Source organism: Protopterus annectens, chromosome 8.part0 (genome assembly GCF_019279795.1).
Source record: "Protopterus annectens isolate FY-2018-M chromosome 8.part0, PAN1.0, whole genome shotgun sequence".
In the NCBI taxonomy this organism is placed as follows: domain Eukaryota; kingdom Metazoa; phylum Chordata; order Ceratodontiformes; family Protopteridae; genus Protopterus; species Protopterus annectens.
In genome coordinates this window covers 1,081,719,112-1,081,733,995 of record NC_056741.1, presented here as the reverse complement: position 1 = coordinate 1,081,733,995, position 14,884 = coordinate 1,081,719,112, and positions in this window count along the sequence as shown.

The window sequence follows — 14,884 nt, the reverse complement described above, 5'->3', positions numbered from 1 at the left end:
AACGTGTGCCCACATCTTCATAGTATGTGCCATGCTACACAATATGATCCTGCGGAAACAGCTGCAGCAGGGACAGAATGGTGAAGGCCCTCACAGCCCACCACCATTGCCAAGGGACCCACAGGCACAGGGGGGCTCAGGCCACAAACTCCCTGTGCTAACCCCAGTAGCCAGATGGAGGCATGCCCAGTATGCCCATGCCTTGGCAAAGAGGGAATGTATAGCACACACACACTGACAGTGTAGGCACTCATGGACTGACACCCTTCTCCACCTACACACACAGCGAGCATGGATGGCACACACACATGACCACCTGTAAATTGTCATGTATAGGTGGTTTACTATGTGCATCCTACATAGGTAGCCCTCAGCTATTGTACACACAACCGCCATTGGCACAAGGTAAGTCAATACCTGAACAGTATATTAAGCTATCAGCATGTGTCTATACTGTATGTACAGGTTCATAGATACATAGGTAGGTACATGCCCAACCACCGAGGCCACTCATAAGCATAGGCAAAAAATGTCTGCTGTCGCCACCCCATCGATCAATGAACTGTCCCTCTGTGGAGCAGAGCCACTTGTGGGATCCCTGGGGTGTAGCTACTGTTCACCACCGACTCTGCAAGGATTCCCCGGAGTGTTAGTGAGGGGTTTTGTATAATGTAATCAGGGATGTGTTTCCAAATAATGGGGAGTATCCCTGACAGGAATTTTCACAGATGTGTACATGTTACATAGTATACCTTAAACACAGCTTGCATATATAGGTAGTTTTCCACAGAATAATAAACACGTGGAACACACAATCGCTGAAATGTGCATTCATCACCCTTGCACTACTAGTGCCTGCTCTGAGAGGTAAGATATCACTGCCAGAATTAGAACCCGCAAGCATGTACACATTCATCACAATAACATACCTCTAAGCTACCTGAGATGTACCAATGGCAGTCGTGTATACTGACAGGATAAAACACAAAAGGTAGGAATTTGTTGAAATAGGACAAACCGGCATGTACACAATGAAAGATGTATGTTTTACATATATATATATATATATATATATATATATATATATATATATATATATATCTGTGTATATATATATATATATATACATATATATATATATATATATATATATATATATATATACATATATATATATATATATAGAGAGAGAGAGAGAGAGAGAGAGAGAGATATGTCGATATATGGGGATATACATATATATGTAGATATATAGATAGGTTAAAAACATCTACATAACCATGTAGGTACATATAAATGGGATACCTACCACATACCGACTGCTTTACATACAGACACATAATCCCAAGGCTTAAGGTCTGAAAGAACAAAGTACCAAAACACCAGATGCCGGAGGTGTAATCTCATGATGTTAATGGACAGTTAGTCAGTGCTTCTGGTGTTGCAGTTTGGGTAGGCTACTGTGTGTATGTGTGTTTCTTAGGGCTGTAGTGTGTGTAAGTGTGTGTTCTGTGTGTGGTGTGTGTTGTTGGGGGACTGTAAGGTGTGGTTGTGGGTTAGTTTTGTGCATCTGTTTGTATGACCTTGGATGTAGAATATTAAAGTAGTGGGTGGTGTGTGGGGCACAGACACCTACATGGGGTGTGTAGGAGGGCTTGGCCACCTGCTCATATGTAGTGTAGGATGGTTTGTTTTGATGTGTTGGGTAGCAGTGTGTCTGTGTGTGCATGTGTGTGTTCCATGTCCGTGTTACCTTCGTGAGTTACTGTCGATGTCGGTAATGTGGGATATGGGAGTCTGTTCCCAGGACTGTGTGCATCAGAACACTGTGGTTTTGGAATTCTGCAGGTCTCCCATATACAGCAGTTGAAGTGTTCACATATGTGTATAACATAGACCATAGCAAACACACATTCTGCCACTACTAACCTTTATGAACAAAGGATATGGAGAGTATATGCCTATACACCATTACACATATGTGCTATGGACATGAGCCAATGATAGTGTTATCACATGTTCCACTTTGCGAGGCACACTCCCTCTTTGGGCGGTTGTGTCCTGACCAAATATATTAAACGTGGCAAATGTCCTGGGATTGTAGGACATAATTATGTCCCATATGTACTGTAATAGTTGCATACAATAGTTATTTCTGTATCTAAAGTACCTACATGGTACAGGAAACAGGATAAGCTACTAAACTGCTAAAAGAATAAGCTTATAATTAGGCAAGAAAGGAAAGTTATATCCCTTGTACTGACCATGGGTTTGTGTCAGCCTGTAAAATCAGATGTGTCTCCTGAAAAGGACCCACTATGGACATATGAAAAGATGGCAACCCTAGCCAGAGAGGGTCAGTCAGCAACACAACTACGATGACTGCAAATACCTATGACAGAAATACACAGCTATCATGTAGCAACACGTTATTACATTCAGATGTATTACCATAGGAATTAAAGGACTAACATCACCTGCATGCTATACAGGAACCACATAACAGTGCCTTAATGAATCAACCTGCAAATACCATTGTATTAGTCCACAAAAGGATAGGTGTTCAAATAGGGAAGGAACCCTCACACACATAGCGATTATGTATAAAAGCAGTTCCTACACACCTGCATTTGCTAAGCACACCCACCAACATCACCCCACACCCAAACATATTACAGTACAAACTGTAATAACATCACAAATCATTTGCACACTGTACAACATCTGCAGAAGCCTTAACATACCTTGTCAGAGACACACTAACATGGCCCTAAGTGAAATATCAGCTATTATACAGTGGAACAGCTGCTGATGTAATAGGGTTTGTTTGCACTAATCCCAATTTAGAGGGTTGTGCGTACGCCGGGATGTGTTAGCAATTAGTGAGTAACAGCACAGTATGCTACACTTGTACACCAAATCAAGGATGTCTGGTGAGCACACTGTACACCACATAACAGTTCATGCATAGTCATACGGCCTTGAGATGGCCGAACATCCTTGTCAGACTTAAATATCTGCAGAATTATCGGGTACAAATAAACCCTGCATAAGTAGCACTGTTCCGAAATATAATAACTGTACTCACATGTAGAACTAAATTGTCTAGCCATTACACACAGTCCACAGGAGTCATGAAGCTAATATAGCTCTGTGTCTCCATATAGCTGTTGAAATATATCGCAATAACACATCTAGGCTGTCTCCCTTGAAAGTAAGGCAAACGGACAACGCTAAAAGGAGTACTTACTTATACACCACTGTTGCCATGGTATCGGCTAATGGAGTAGCTGCACAGCTGATGTGCATCCAATTAACTACTTTGGAACAGCAATTGGTGGACAGGATACCCCATGTTAGTGATATGTAACTAGAAAAGGATGTGTCATCACACATTCAAACCATCCATATATACAAGCGGAACGTTACAAATAACATTGAAACACAAACTGAAAAGGATTGAATCAACTGTTAACGATACATCGGGTTACTAATAAGGTATGTAGAACAGACAGTATGTCTGAGTATGTAGTACTATTATGTAGTATTTAAAGTGCACGCAATCCATATAGTGGAAACAGTTATCTTGTAGTGATGTATTGTTGAGCATAGTTACGCTTGTAGTATTTCTGTGTACTGCTGTAGGTCACAAGGCAAACACCGCATACACCACAAGGGATGCTATATAAGGGCTTTGAACAGAAATACTCCTCACCAGCCAACGTCAGAGGCAGGGTTGGTCCAACAAGTATGTGCTATAACAGGGGATAGTATATTTATTTATTTATTTTACATTTGTTGACCGGGTTAGTCTAGCTGGATACATGTCCATTTCCAGTAGCGGCCCAGGGAGAAAAGCTCCAAGAAATCATACAAAGTTAATATTGAAGTTATGACAGATATTATAAAAACAGCCATTGCTACATAAAAACAGTGTTTTTTTTTCACAGAAGAAGTACAAATTATAATACTCAAAGTGATTTTGTTATAAGGTACAATTTACATATAAACATAACTTTTATATGCAATGATATAGTATATTGAAACATAAAGGGAAAAAATTAAAGGATGTAGGGTGATTATCAATGAATAGGAAAAGAGTTAGTCAGGGTTAGTACAGGAGCATAGCCAGTGTTTACTGAGATATAGTTTTAGATTTCTTTTAAAAAGTGAGAGAGAAGTCTGGGATGTGATTTCAGAGGGTAGTTTATTCCATATTTTTCTAACATAGTTAGAGAACAAGGCGTCACCTGCTGAGTTGTTGGGTTTGGTAGTATTGATCAGCAGTTTGTTTGAGGAGCGTAGATTCTTGAGATTATTATAAGGTGTATTGAGGCTAGAGGGTATTGGAGCGTTGCTGGGTTGATACAGGATCTTGTGGGCTATTGTGAGCTGGTGAAATTGGAGCTGATTAAGAAATTCTAGCCAGTCTAGTTTCTTAGATTCAAACAGTGATGGGTTCTAAAAAGACAGCCTGTAGCAAATCTAGCTATATTATTATAGGATGTTGTTAGTTTGTTAAGGTTGTTTATAGAGAGATTAGTGTATACAGGAGAAGCATAAAGTATGTGATATATTGTTGTTATATGTTGATATATTCTAACTGTAGCCATATGTATGGGTGTAATACAGAGAATAACATGTGGAAGGTTAGGCCATTGTGCAAGTATGTTTTGCAGTGTGGGATATTGTGCCAATAACTGTGTAATGTGTAGTATTGTAGGCAGATATGTATTACAAGCTACATAGCATTACTGTAATGGTAGGCAAACATTAGTTATGTCAATCGGCATTTACAATACACAATAACAGGATACATGTGTCTTTTAGTGAGCCGACAGTTTATCAGCATGATAGCAAAGTAAAATGGAAGAGCTATTTAACTATCCATGCACATAAGACATGTAATATGTGCAAAGGTAGGTACCAGGCTGTCTTACCAAGGGTATCTGTAAGCCTAGCTAGCGTGTGTTGTCTTTCGCCACCCCCATAGGTTGGTTGCCTGTGCCTCTGAACAGCAGAACCAATAGTTTCCTGTGCCTCTGTCCAGCAGAGCCACTGCAGTGATCCCGTGTAAATGTCTGTCTCCAATCCACATGGCAACATTTCCCTTGAAGATTGCTCATCAGGGGCCCTGCTTGATTTACATTAGAATCACATTCCAAAGCATAGGGAGTGTCCGAGTCAGGAATCTATACATTCAGCACGTCCTACTCATCATTGTGGTTAGGTGTATATCCCTAGGGCATGTGGCTCTCAGGGGCTTCTGTTTAGGTGGAGCATATCCAGCAATACAGGGTTGGACATGGGCTTTATATGTCAAGAAGAGATCACCTGTGAGTATGTGGTATGCAACTGAGTACAGCTGGAGTTTCATAGGTTGGGCTGCATAGGTCATCTGTTTGAGGTCAGTAATCCTCTTGGTGTGGTACTGGTGTGGTCTTCCAAGCTGTTGCAGTTGTCTTGTAAGGTATATCCCAAATGGGGTGTTGTATCCTTTAATGGGTCTGATATGACATGTGTAGAGTCACAATGGCCCATCTGATCTGGATGCAAACCCATTAGAGATTAGGGGGGCCATGTAGAAGGATATTCTAACCACCATGTCATTATGGGTATCAAAGGAGAGATTGCTATCTACTGGTGTTTCCAGATCCCATATTACTTTTTTTGTATGTAGGGGACTAGCACCTATGTGGTAGTCTGTGGGTAATTAGTTATATCCAAAGGGGATGACAATGCACTTTTTGGCATTCAGCTTGATGCCATGATATTAACACCAGGTATCCGTCTCAGTGCAACCCTTCCAGAGAGAGTCTGTAACAGCTGGGAAAAAAAATGATGTCCCCTAGTTTGCAGTCGTCCTTCAAACCTTTTCAGCCAAAGCCCTCCTGTGCTTGTCTGTACATCAGAGAAGTATATACCGAACAATAGGGGTCCTAGGACTGAGCCCTGGGGGACGGCAGTTGTAACTGCTATAGAGTTGGACCTAGGGTATGCAACTCCTACTGTGTGTATTCTGTCTGTGTGACACTTTGCAAACCATCACATGACGTAGGGGTTAATGTTCAGGTGGATGGGTATGTTGATAATACCAGAAGGAGGAATGGTGTTGAAAGCCTATGAGAGATCTAGGTAGGCTGTGTGGACCTCCTTACCCTCATCTAATGCCTTGGTAACTGTCTCAAAGAAGCCCACCAGGTTTAGGAGGCATGGTCCAGCCTTAACAATGCCAAACAGGGAGGGGTCAAAGGTTGGGAGGTACCCAATGTCTCTGACTCTGTCTCTGACAGTGATCCATGATGTGCACCATAGCCTTGCAGACCAGGCTAGTCAGGCCTATAGGGAAATAGGTCCCGTGGTCCGTTGTGGCACCACCTTTGTTGCTGTGCACCATTCAGGAGGCACTATGCCCGATGTGAGGCTATTACTAAACATGGTGTGTAGGTGAGGAGACAGTATGATCCAATACAATCCAGTACAATCCAAAGTTTGTGTAAAAAAGTTTGTGTAAAACGCAGCCTGGGATGATGTCGAGTCCCATGGATGCTGTGATATTGCCTTCAGAGTGTGCAGCTTTGAGAGGGATCTGCCAGGATGTTGCCAATATCCATTGTTTCTGTAATGTTCATGCCCTTGTGCTGTAACTCAGAGCAGATCTGGTTGTTGACATCGAGGATCTGTGGATGTTGTTGGTATTAGTTGCGTTAAAGTTTTCATAGCTAGCTTTGGAGGATCATATAAGGGATCTCACCTTCTTACTGAGGCTGGCCAGGGATCTCCTCCATGCATGGTATTGTACTCTCGTTTGCAACAGTGTCTTCCACCTGTAGTACAATATGTTTATGGTAGGGGGCCACCAGATTGGTTTAGTTAATTATGAGTATAGCATCCTGGTTCTGTTTGGGATAGCACAAGCCATGCACTCCTGTAAGTGCTTATAGAGTGCATTTGTGTAGGATTAAGCAGCTGTAGCAGTACTGTCCATCTCCATGGGTGTCATGATGTCCACCACGTCTGCCTAAAGAAGCATGTAGTTGGACTTGTAGACATATTATACTGTGGTTTGCTTAATGGGGGGGGGGGTAGGTGCGGGATGTGGATATTAACGGTGTTCAGCACATGGTCTGCTCAGACCAAAGAGGTGTTGGCTTCATGTGTGGAGCACCAGTTACTCATGTTGGTAATGACTAGGTCTAGGATATTGTTGCCCCTGGTAGGTGTGTGGATATGTTGAGTCAGGGCATTGGTGTTTATGAATTCCAGAAACCATTGAGCTAATGTGTTGGTACACGAGCAGTTTTCCCAGTTAATGGTGGGGTAGATACAGTGAGGCTTATGTGAAGAGTGTGTTGTGCGACTGTGTGCCTTCTCCACATGACAGTCAGGGTCAGGCTTGGTTGGAGCGACCTTTACCTCCAGTTTGCCTAGATGAGTGCATCTCTCACAGGTTTTAGTGTTGGGTGGTAGGTGGAGAGGTTTGTCTGTGTACATGAGGCAATGTGTACATTGCCTCAAGATGTCCAGATTCATCAGATAGACAGGCGAGAACACTGGCAGCTGACTCTTGGACATGCCTGAATATAGAACTACATTCACCTAGATAAGTGAAGAAAGTGAGTACAACAGCTACATTACTCTACGCAAGTGAGAAAAGTATGTACAAACATGCAAACCTAATAATGATAGGCCTACACCAGTCTTACCATTCCCCATCTCCACAATGTAGCATGATGCATACCCTGAATAAATCCATGTCCAACCCAGTGATGTCGGACATGCTACACGTACTCATCCTGATCTTGAACACATACTTCATGGACATCCACCTACCACATGCTGGACAGATCCTTGTCCCATGCACTTGACATAGTCCTGCCATGCTATGCATTCCTGTCCGTCAAAGCCACACATCGCTCCCCTCTCAGGCATGGTGTGATGACCGCATGGTAATGCATGGTATATGTATCATTAACCCTGTGGATCAGTAATGTGGCAGTGCTCCACCTGGCCCCACAGACCCACCTGTCGGCTACTGCCAGGTAACCTTTCATCCTAGATGCATACATGGCCCATGGCATATAGCCCACTAGTTGACTTTGACTGTACATGCCATAGTTGATATCCATCCCTGCAAATACCATCTGGCTAGCCAGTGTCCCATGTGTATAACATGTGTAACACAGGTTATGCATGGCAGGATGTTGAATCGCTGTACAGTGCTGTGTAGATGTATATGGCAGAACACATACATGTAAAACCTTATGTGAGCATGTCTGCAGGGTCACAGGTCATGTCTGTTAAGGCAGTGTAAGTCCTTATATGTGACATATACACTGCATCAAGGTTGACTGCATTAATGTGGACACATCCATCCATGTGCTGATAGGTGGGAACCCCGGTACAGGCAAACAGACATGCCCACAAAAAGACAGCAACCACATGGAGTATGAGTAATGTAATCAGGTGACACACACACACACACACACACACACACACACACACACACACACACACACACACACACACACACACACACATATATGGTGATAATATCCACTCAACATTGAGTGTCACATGTCTGTGACACAAACACGTCAGTGTCTTGTAGGTTTGCAAATACAACTATTTCAACTGAAGTAATGTGATACACATGTATGTTCAGCTGTAGCTCTGTATGCCTCTGAGGTACTGTGACCTATCTCTATCATTATGTCTTCCAGGTATGCCGCATGCAAGGCTTCCCCCTTTCACATGCTTGAAGGATGAGGCCCTCGTCCCATACCTACTCAATAATCACGACATCCTGTTCAGCCATGTGCCACAGGATGCACAGCAGTGGGATACCCTGTGGATGGAACTTTGCAGGAGGGTTAATGATGTGGGTGGCCACAACCGCACATACCAGCAGGTGCGCAGACACTGTACAGACCTCATTAAATGGGTGAAACAGCATGCAAATGCAATCACCAGAGAACAAGGTGCAACAGGTGGTGGACCACCAACCTATCCCCCACTCACACGTACCGAGGAGCTACTGGCCAACCTGGAGACACCTGCAGAACCACATCCACAAGCCTTAGCTGATATTGTGGAGGTGGGTGTCTCTCAACCACTGAGCCTGGAGTTGCCTGGTAAGTCAGTACTGCACCTATAACAACTATATTCCATATAGCTGCATGTGTCACTGTACAATAAGTAATGTAACATCATATGCAAGGCATGTATACACACATGCCACACGTGCATACACCATAGTATAGTCTAATGTACTGGTGTATGTGTTATGCACATTGCTCCCTGTAGCCTTTATACAGTGGTGGATTATGCTCATACTGCTGTGTTGCTCCTATTTAGGTACCTCTGACGTTCCATGGTGACAGCAGCCCGTTACAGGTGAGAGTGTTATTATTTATCAGGAACCATAATGCACAAATCTATCTGCCATGTGGCCATTCACAACATGTACACATAATGTATGGTCCTGTCACAATATACAGGTTGGACTTGCAATGCATCATAATGACTATCCATGTGCCACACTTCCAAACTATGTGAATTATCTCACTGACATGAATTCTCACAAACTTTATTGCCAGATGTGTTGACAGCTGTGCATACAATGGTGGAGGTGCTGTTCACTTTAGGAATGTACAACAGATCTGATCTACACATTTGGTGAATACAAACAGTACTACACAGTGGGCTGGAGTATGGCCAGCACACAGGTTTCACCGGTGTGGATCATAGCCCTACTATGAATGTCACACAATGTGATATGCTATCTTGACATGTCCATGACATCTATTGGCCTGGCTGCTAGACTGCCTACCTAACCTGAAAACATATCCCACATACCACCCTTTATCTGCATAACCCTGTTGTCAGTGGAGCATATATGTCATATGGGACAACAAAGACATGTGAAATAGATGCCAATCACTATAATTTGGACAACACATGTACACACATGGCCATGGCGGATGGCCAGAGACATGGAGCAACACACACACTAGAAGTGTTGTGCTTGTGTGTACACCCTGTCGTAAAATGGCTGCACGTGGTTCAGCCATGGCCTTTGTATAATGGTCATAATGTAGATGTGGAACGCTAGACATCCTACAGGCCTGTCCACATCTTGTGTAGGCATAACATCAATCCACCACATAGGATGTGTAGAACATCTTGAGGGTGTTGCAACATGACAGCAGTTACCTGTACAGTATTCACATCAGGCCACAGATACAGTACATTCCCGTTGCTGGTGATGGACATAAATGCCAAACTAGCTCATCGTGTGTGTGTGTGTGTGTGTGTGTGTGTGTGTGTGTGTGTGTGTGTGTGTGTGTGTGTGTATGTGTGTGGTACACATATGTCATGTGGGACATGGTATACGAATGTGTTCGCCATGTCTGCCCATAGTTGCCAGACTGCAGCAGTATGGTTGCAGATGTGCAGGGGTGTCATCCGTATACCCATCAGTGACCTGTGTCACAACTTCCACATCATGGTTTAGTGTGCATACACCTCAGTGATGTGGATCACATTCCACAGTATATATGTATTGTATCTGAACACAGTCATGGCTATGAACCCTGTCTGTAACTCATACTGTATAGCACTAGAGACTCCTCATGATTCCCTGCAATGGCCATGCACATCAGCTAAATTTGCAGTATATCTGTATGGTGGACAGACAACACTGAATTGGTACACCATTGCCCCACTGTATTTGACAGGACACCATTGTGTTAAACATGTATGCATGTCATTGCACACGTCAGCAGATTACATGTCATACTACATGTGATTATCAAGGTCATATGCCACATATCAGCCAGGTGTACTGTTAACCTGTGCTGGTCCACATGGTGTAACACAGGGATGTATGCTAACCACTACTATGATTTTGTAATTTGCATGCCGTCTGCTATCACACATGCATGCTGTGTGCAACCTAATTATGTATGATAACTACCACTATTATTGTTTGAGCTGCATGCCGTCTGCCGTATCACATGCATGTTGCATGCCTTCTGTCATATCACATGCATGTGTGTGTCTATTGTATAGATTGTAATGTACAGTTCTTGTCTGCCCTCAAAGGTGATGTAGGTGCATTGCCCTCCTGTGGTACATCAGATGTTAGTGTCCCCACAGACTCTAGCAGTGATGATGAACATATGATTGGGTCACAGGAAGAGTTGTCAGGGGCTGAAAATGTGCCATTGGTTGCCTTTCCATTTATATCCACCTCATCCCCACACACAGATCCCATACCTGCACATATCCCATCACCAGTGGCCATAGAGGAAGGACAGTTGGCATGTGGTAGCTTGGAACAAGAAAGTGTGGGGCTATGGAAGGTGTGCCTGCACACCATGGTGTCAGCCAAACTACTGGTGGTGCCCCACACAGGCACGTGGCCAGTGCTGCTCGTAGGAGGACCTCTGGCCAGCATGCTCCTGCACGACAGACCACAGCAGCTGGTATCACCAGACACATGTTTCAGGCTGTAATGGAGGCACAGACACATGCTGAATGGTGCAACAGAGAAGATCAGAGACTACAGAGGGCTGCTGTCCATTCTTTAAACAACAGCATCCAGGCAATGGTAAATGCTCAACAGCAGATTGATGATGCTTTGGATAGACAGTTGGGTGACATGGTTGGAGTCCTTGACCGTGGCATGACAATTCGCGAGCTGTCTGTGTTGGAACATCTGGTAGGAGTGAGGCATCGGGCATGTGGATGTAGGCCTGCTAGATCACCTGTGTCAAGTCTACATGTACGAGCTACCTCACATGCCTGCTCCCATAGTGGTGGTAGCAGCAGCAGTGCATCTGGTGCTGTGCTGTTCACACCATGACACAGCAGGCCACGTGCACGTGGCCCAGGATGGTCCCAATAGGGACATGGTTCCAGTGGACTAGTGACATCAGACAGTACCCAATCTGCACCTCTGCCTGGTAGTGCCCGTGCAACCCCTGGCAGGCACAGGTCACATGTCCGTGGCCGGACACTGTGAACTGTAATACCTCACCTGTACAGTCTGCAGCTGTCAATAATACCCCTGTGTAGGCCAGACACATGGGGGAATTGTGTGCAGACATACACGCACACACTGGACACATATGTAGGGCACCGCAACACACACATGCATAACATCCACACACACCTAATTAGATCAAAGGCCCAAACCCGCACACATGATATCATCCAATGGTACAGCCTAGACCTCTGGCAAACATTAACACCCTGTGCATATAATGATGCCTGTGCTGCATCCCTGACATCCACACCATCAGTGCAGGGACATGCTCATATGGTCTGATGCACAGGGTGAACAGACTAGGATTATGTGTAGTTTACAAATGTTGAAGACTGTTGTCAGTCATCAGATATACCATGTAGTACAGGTGTACAATACTGTTAACAGTATGTGTCTTGTGTAACAACAGTAAATGCATGTTGGGCATGTTGTTCTGCTGTCCTTCTTCAGGTCTAATTGCACGTGCTGGTGGATGTCAGTGTTTGCAGTTAAGTGTCCCATATGTCAATGTGGACTACTCACAGGTATGTATGAATATACCAGCATGCACAGTGTAGCTGCCACATACCAGTGAGAATGTCCCACGTTACAAACATGTCTACCATTCCAAGAGCATGATAGCTGTCTATTAAGCTACTGTGGCCACAGACATGACATCCATAAAGGGTGACATCACAGGTTCAGTTACATGGAGTGGTGAGGTAAGAGAGTGGTCTAGCTGATTACAAGGGTAGAGGCCAATGGGAAGTGTAATGCCTCAATGTGAATCAGTAATACACGTTCCCATGACAGGATGCCAGCACACAACTTCACCCACACACTCAGGTATCAACACACATGTATTCAGTGACACTTTAACACACACACACACACACACACACACACACACACACACACACACACACACACTCACGGCTTCACCGACACAGTAACACACATTCGCACACAGTTGCTACTGGTGTGCTGAGGACACCTGCCTATGTACAAATCATCATTACAGTACTGTGCACCTACATGACGCACCACAGAGAATACACATGTACAGGTAGTCAGTATGGCTTAAGATCGGGGACACCAACACGGATAGTTGAATGTATCTCCTGGATGGTGGGAGGGGTCCTATCAGTTCAGTATGGTAACATACATCCTCACCCCAGGGACCAGTCAGCCCTACTTACACACACTGTGGTATTCAGTAATTAATATACCTATGTCATGCACATACAGATACCTCACATGTGTGAGATACACACCCCTGCCTATGTCCTGCTTTATACATTACAGTCTGTACAGATGTGTACACTAGTGTACAGGAAAGTGAGTAACAATTGAGATGTATTCCCCACAATACATGACAAATATGGACACACACGCAACCACACATGCTAGTACTGTGAATCTCAGACCTGTCTAGCTCATGTTATGTATGTCAGACGTACAGCAGTATTGCACGTGTTACAAACTGTACTGACTCTTCCTGTGACAACAGTGCTGATATATGCACTAGGGACGTCTTATCTATTAACAGGTGTCAAGTGATTTACCTTCGCTATCACCCTGACCGCTGTCTAAGTTGTGTGATATGTCCTTCAATTAACAAAACCATTGCTTACCGGTTACACAGGGTATTGTAGGACTGCTTGTGACACATCTGTGAGCTGTCCACAGCAAGCATCCATCTGCAAAGATGCCCCGCCACTTACTTATTTCAACACATCTGTCCATACCTGTGGTACATCTTTCTGTACATTCAGCATATCACCATATACAGTTGGAAATGTTGAGGCTGCATTGTGTCTGCATGATGTACTAGGGTACACACCACCGGCATACATCAGCAACTGCAGACGCATGTTATCTGAATGCACAACACTACATGTACAGGTGTGTAGGTCCTACAATCCTGACATTTGGTCATGTTTATAGGCATTGCAATTGGCAGATATGTGTAATAACATACATGACACATGGACTGTTGTATGATATGATGGGTGACCAGTACAGAGGAGATGTTACCTCTGTCAACATTGATATCACACCTTATGTACTGTTAGCATTCCGCAGCCATGGACCTACATTCCATGTGCATGTGTGTAATGGCTGTAGCCACCTGTTTATACAAAGGACTACAACAGCTATGCTATCTACAGGTATCTTGTGTGTGTGACATTTACATACCCAGGGCAGGTACATGTATGTCATATCCATACATGAGGGTGTGTACTAATGTACAGCAACAGACATCTGCTAATGGTGGACAGTACTGAGGGCCCTTGGTATGTGTACAGCTGACCTGGTCACAGACAGTGGTATCATTGCATTGCATAACACATGATGCAACTGTGTCAGTACATGTGTACTGTCTACAGTTGATGTAGAGCTTAGTACAGTACACAGGTCAAGGGTCACATGATGGCGTACTCATCTGTCATACAACATGTATGGTTGCATGGTGGTGGTCCGAGGGCATGGTGGTGTCTGCAGTTTACATCCTAGAATGCAGCATGTGACACTGTGTCCTGAACATGGCTCATCTGTGATGCCTTTCGTGGGGGGACCGGTCAGTACATGTGAGTGGCATTTATGTATGTGGGTACACCACCTGGAGCGGTATGTACCTGTGTTATGGCCCACATGTCTGGTTCTGAGGTATATGGTGGTAGTGCTAGGTTCTGAGGTATATGGTGGTAGTGCTATTGTGCACTACAGAGACATCAGCCAGGTATTCCTCACTGCACAGATGTCAGTACTCCCCATTGTTGGATCTACAGTGGCCAGCTGTGAATATGGACCCTACACATCTAGTACAGGTTAGCATAAGAAAACAATGCA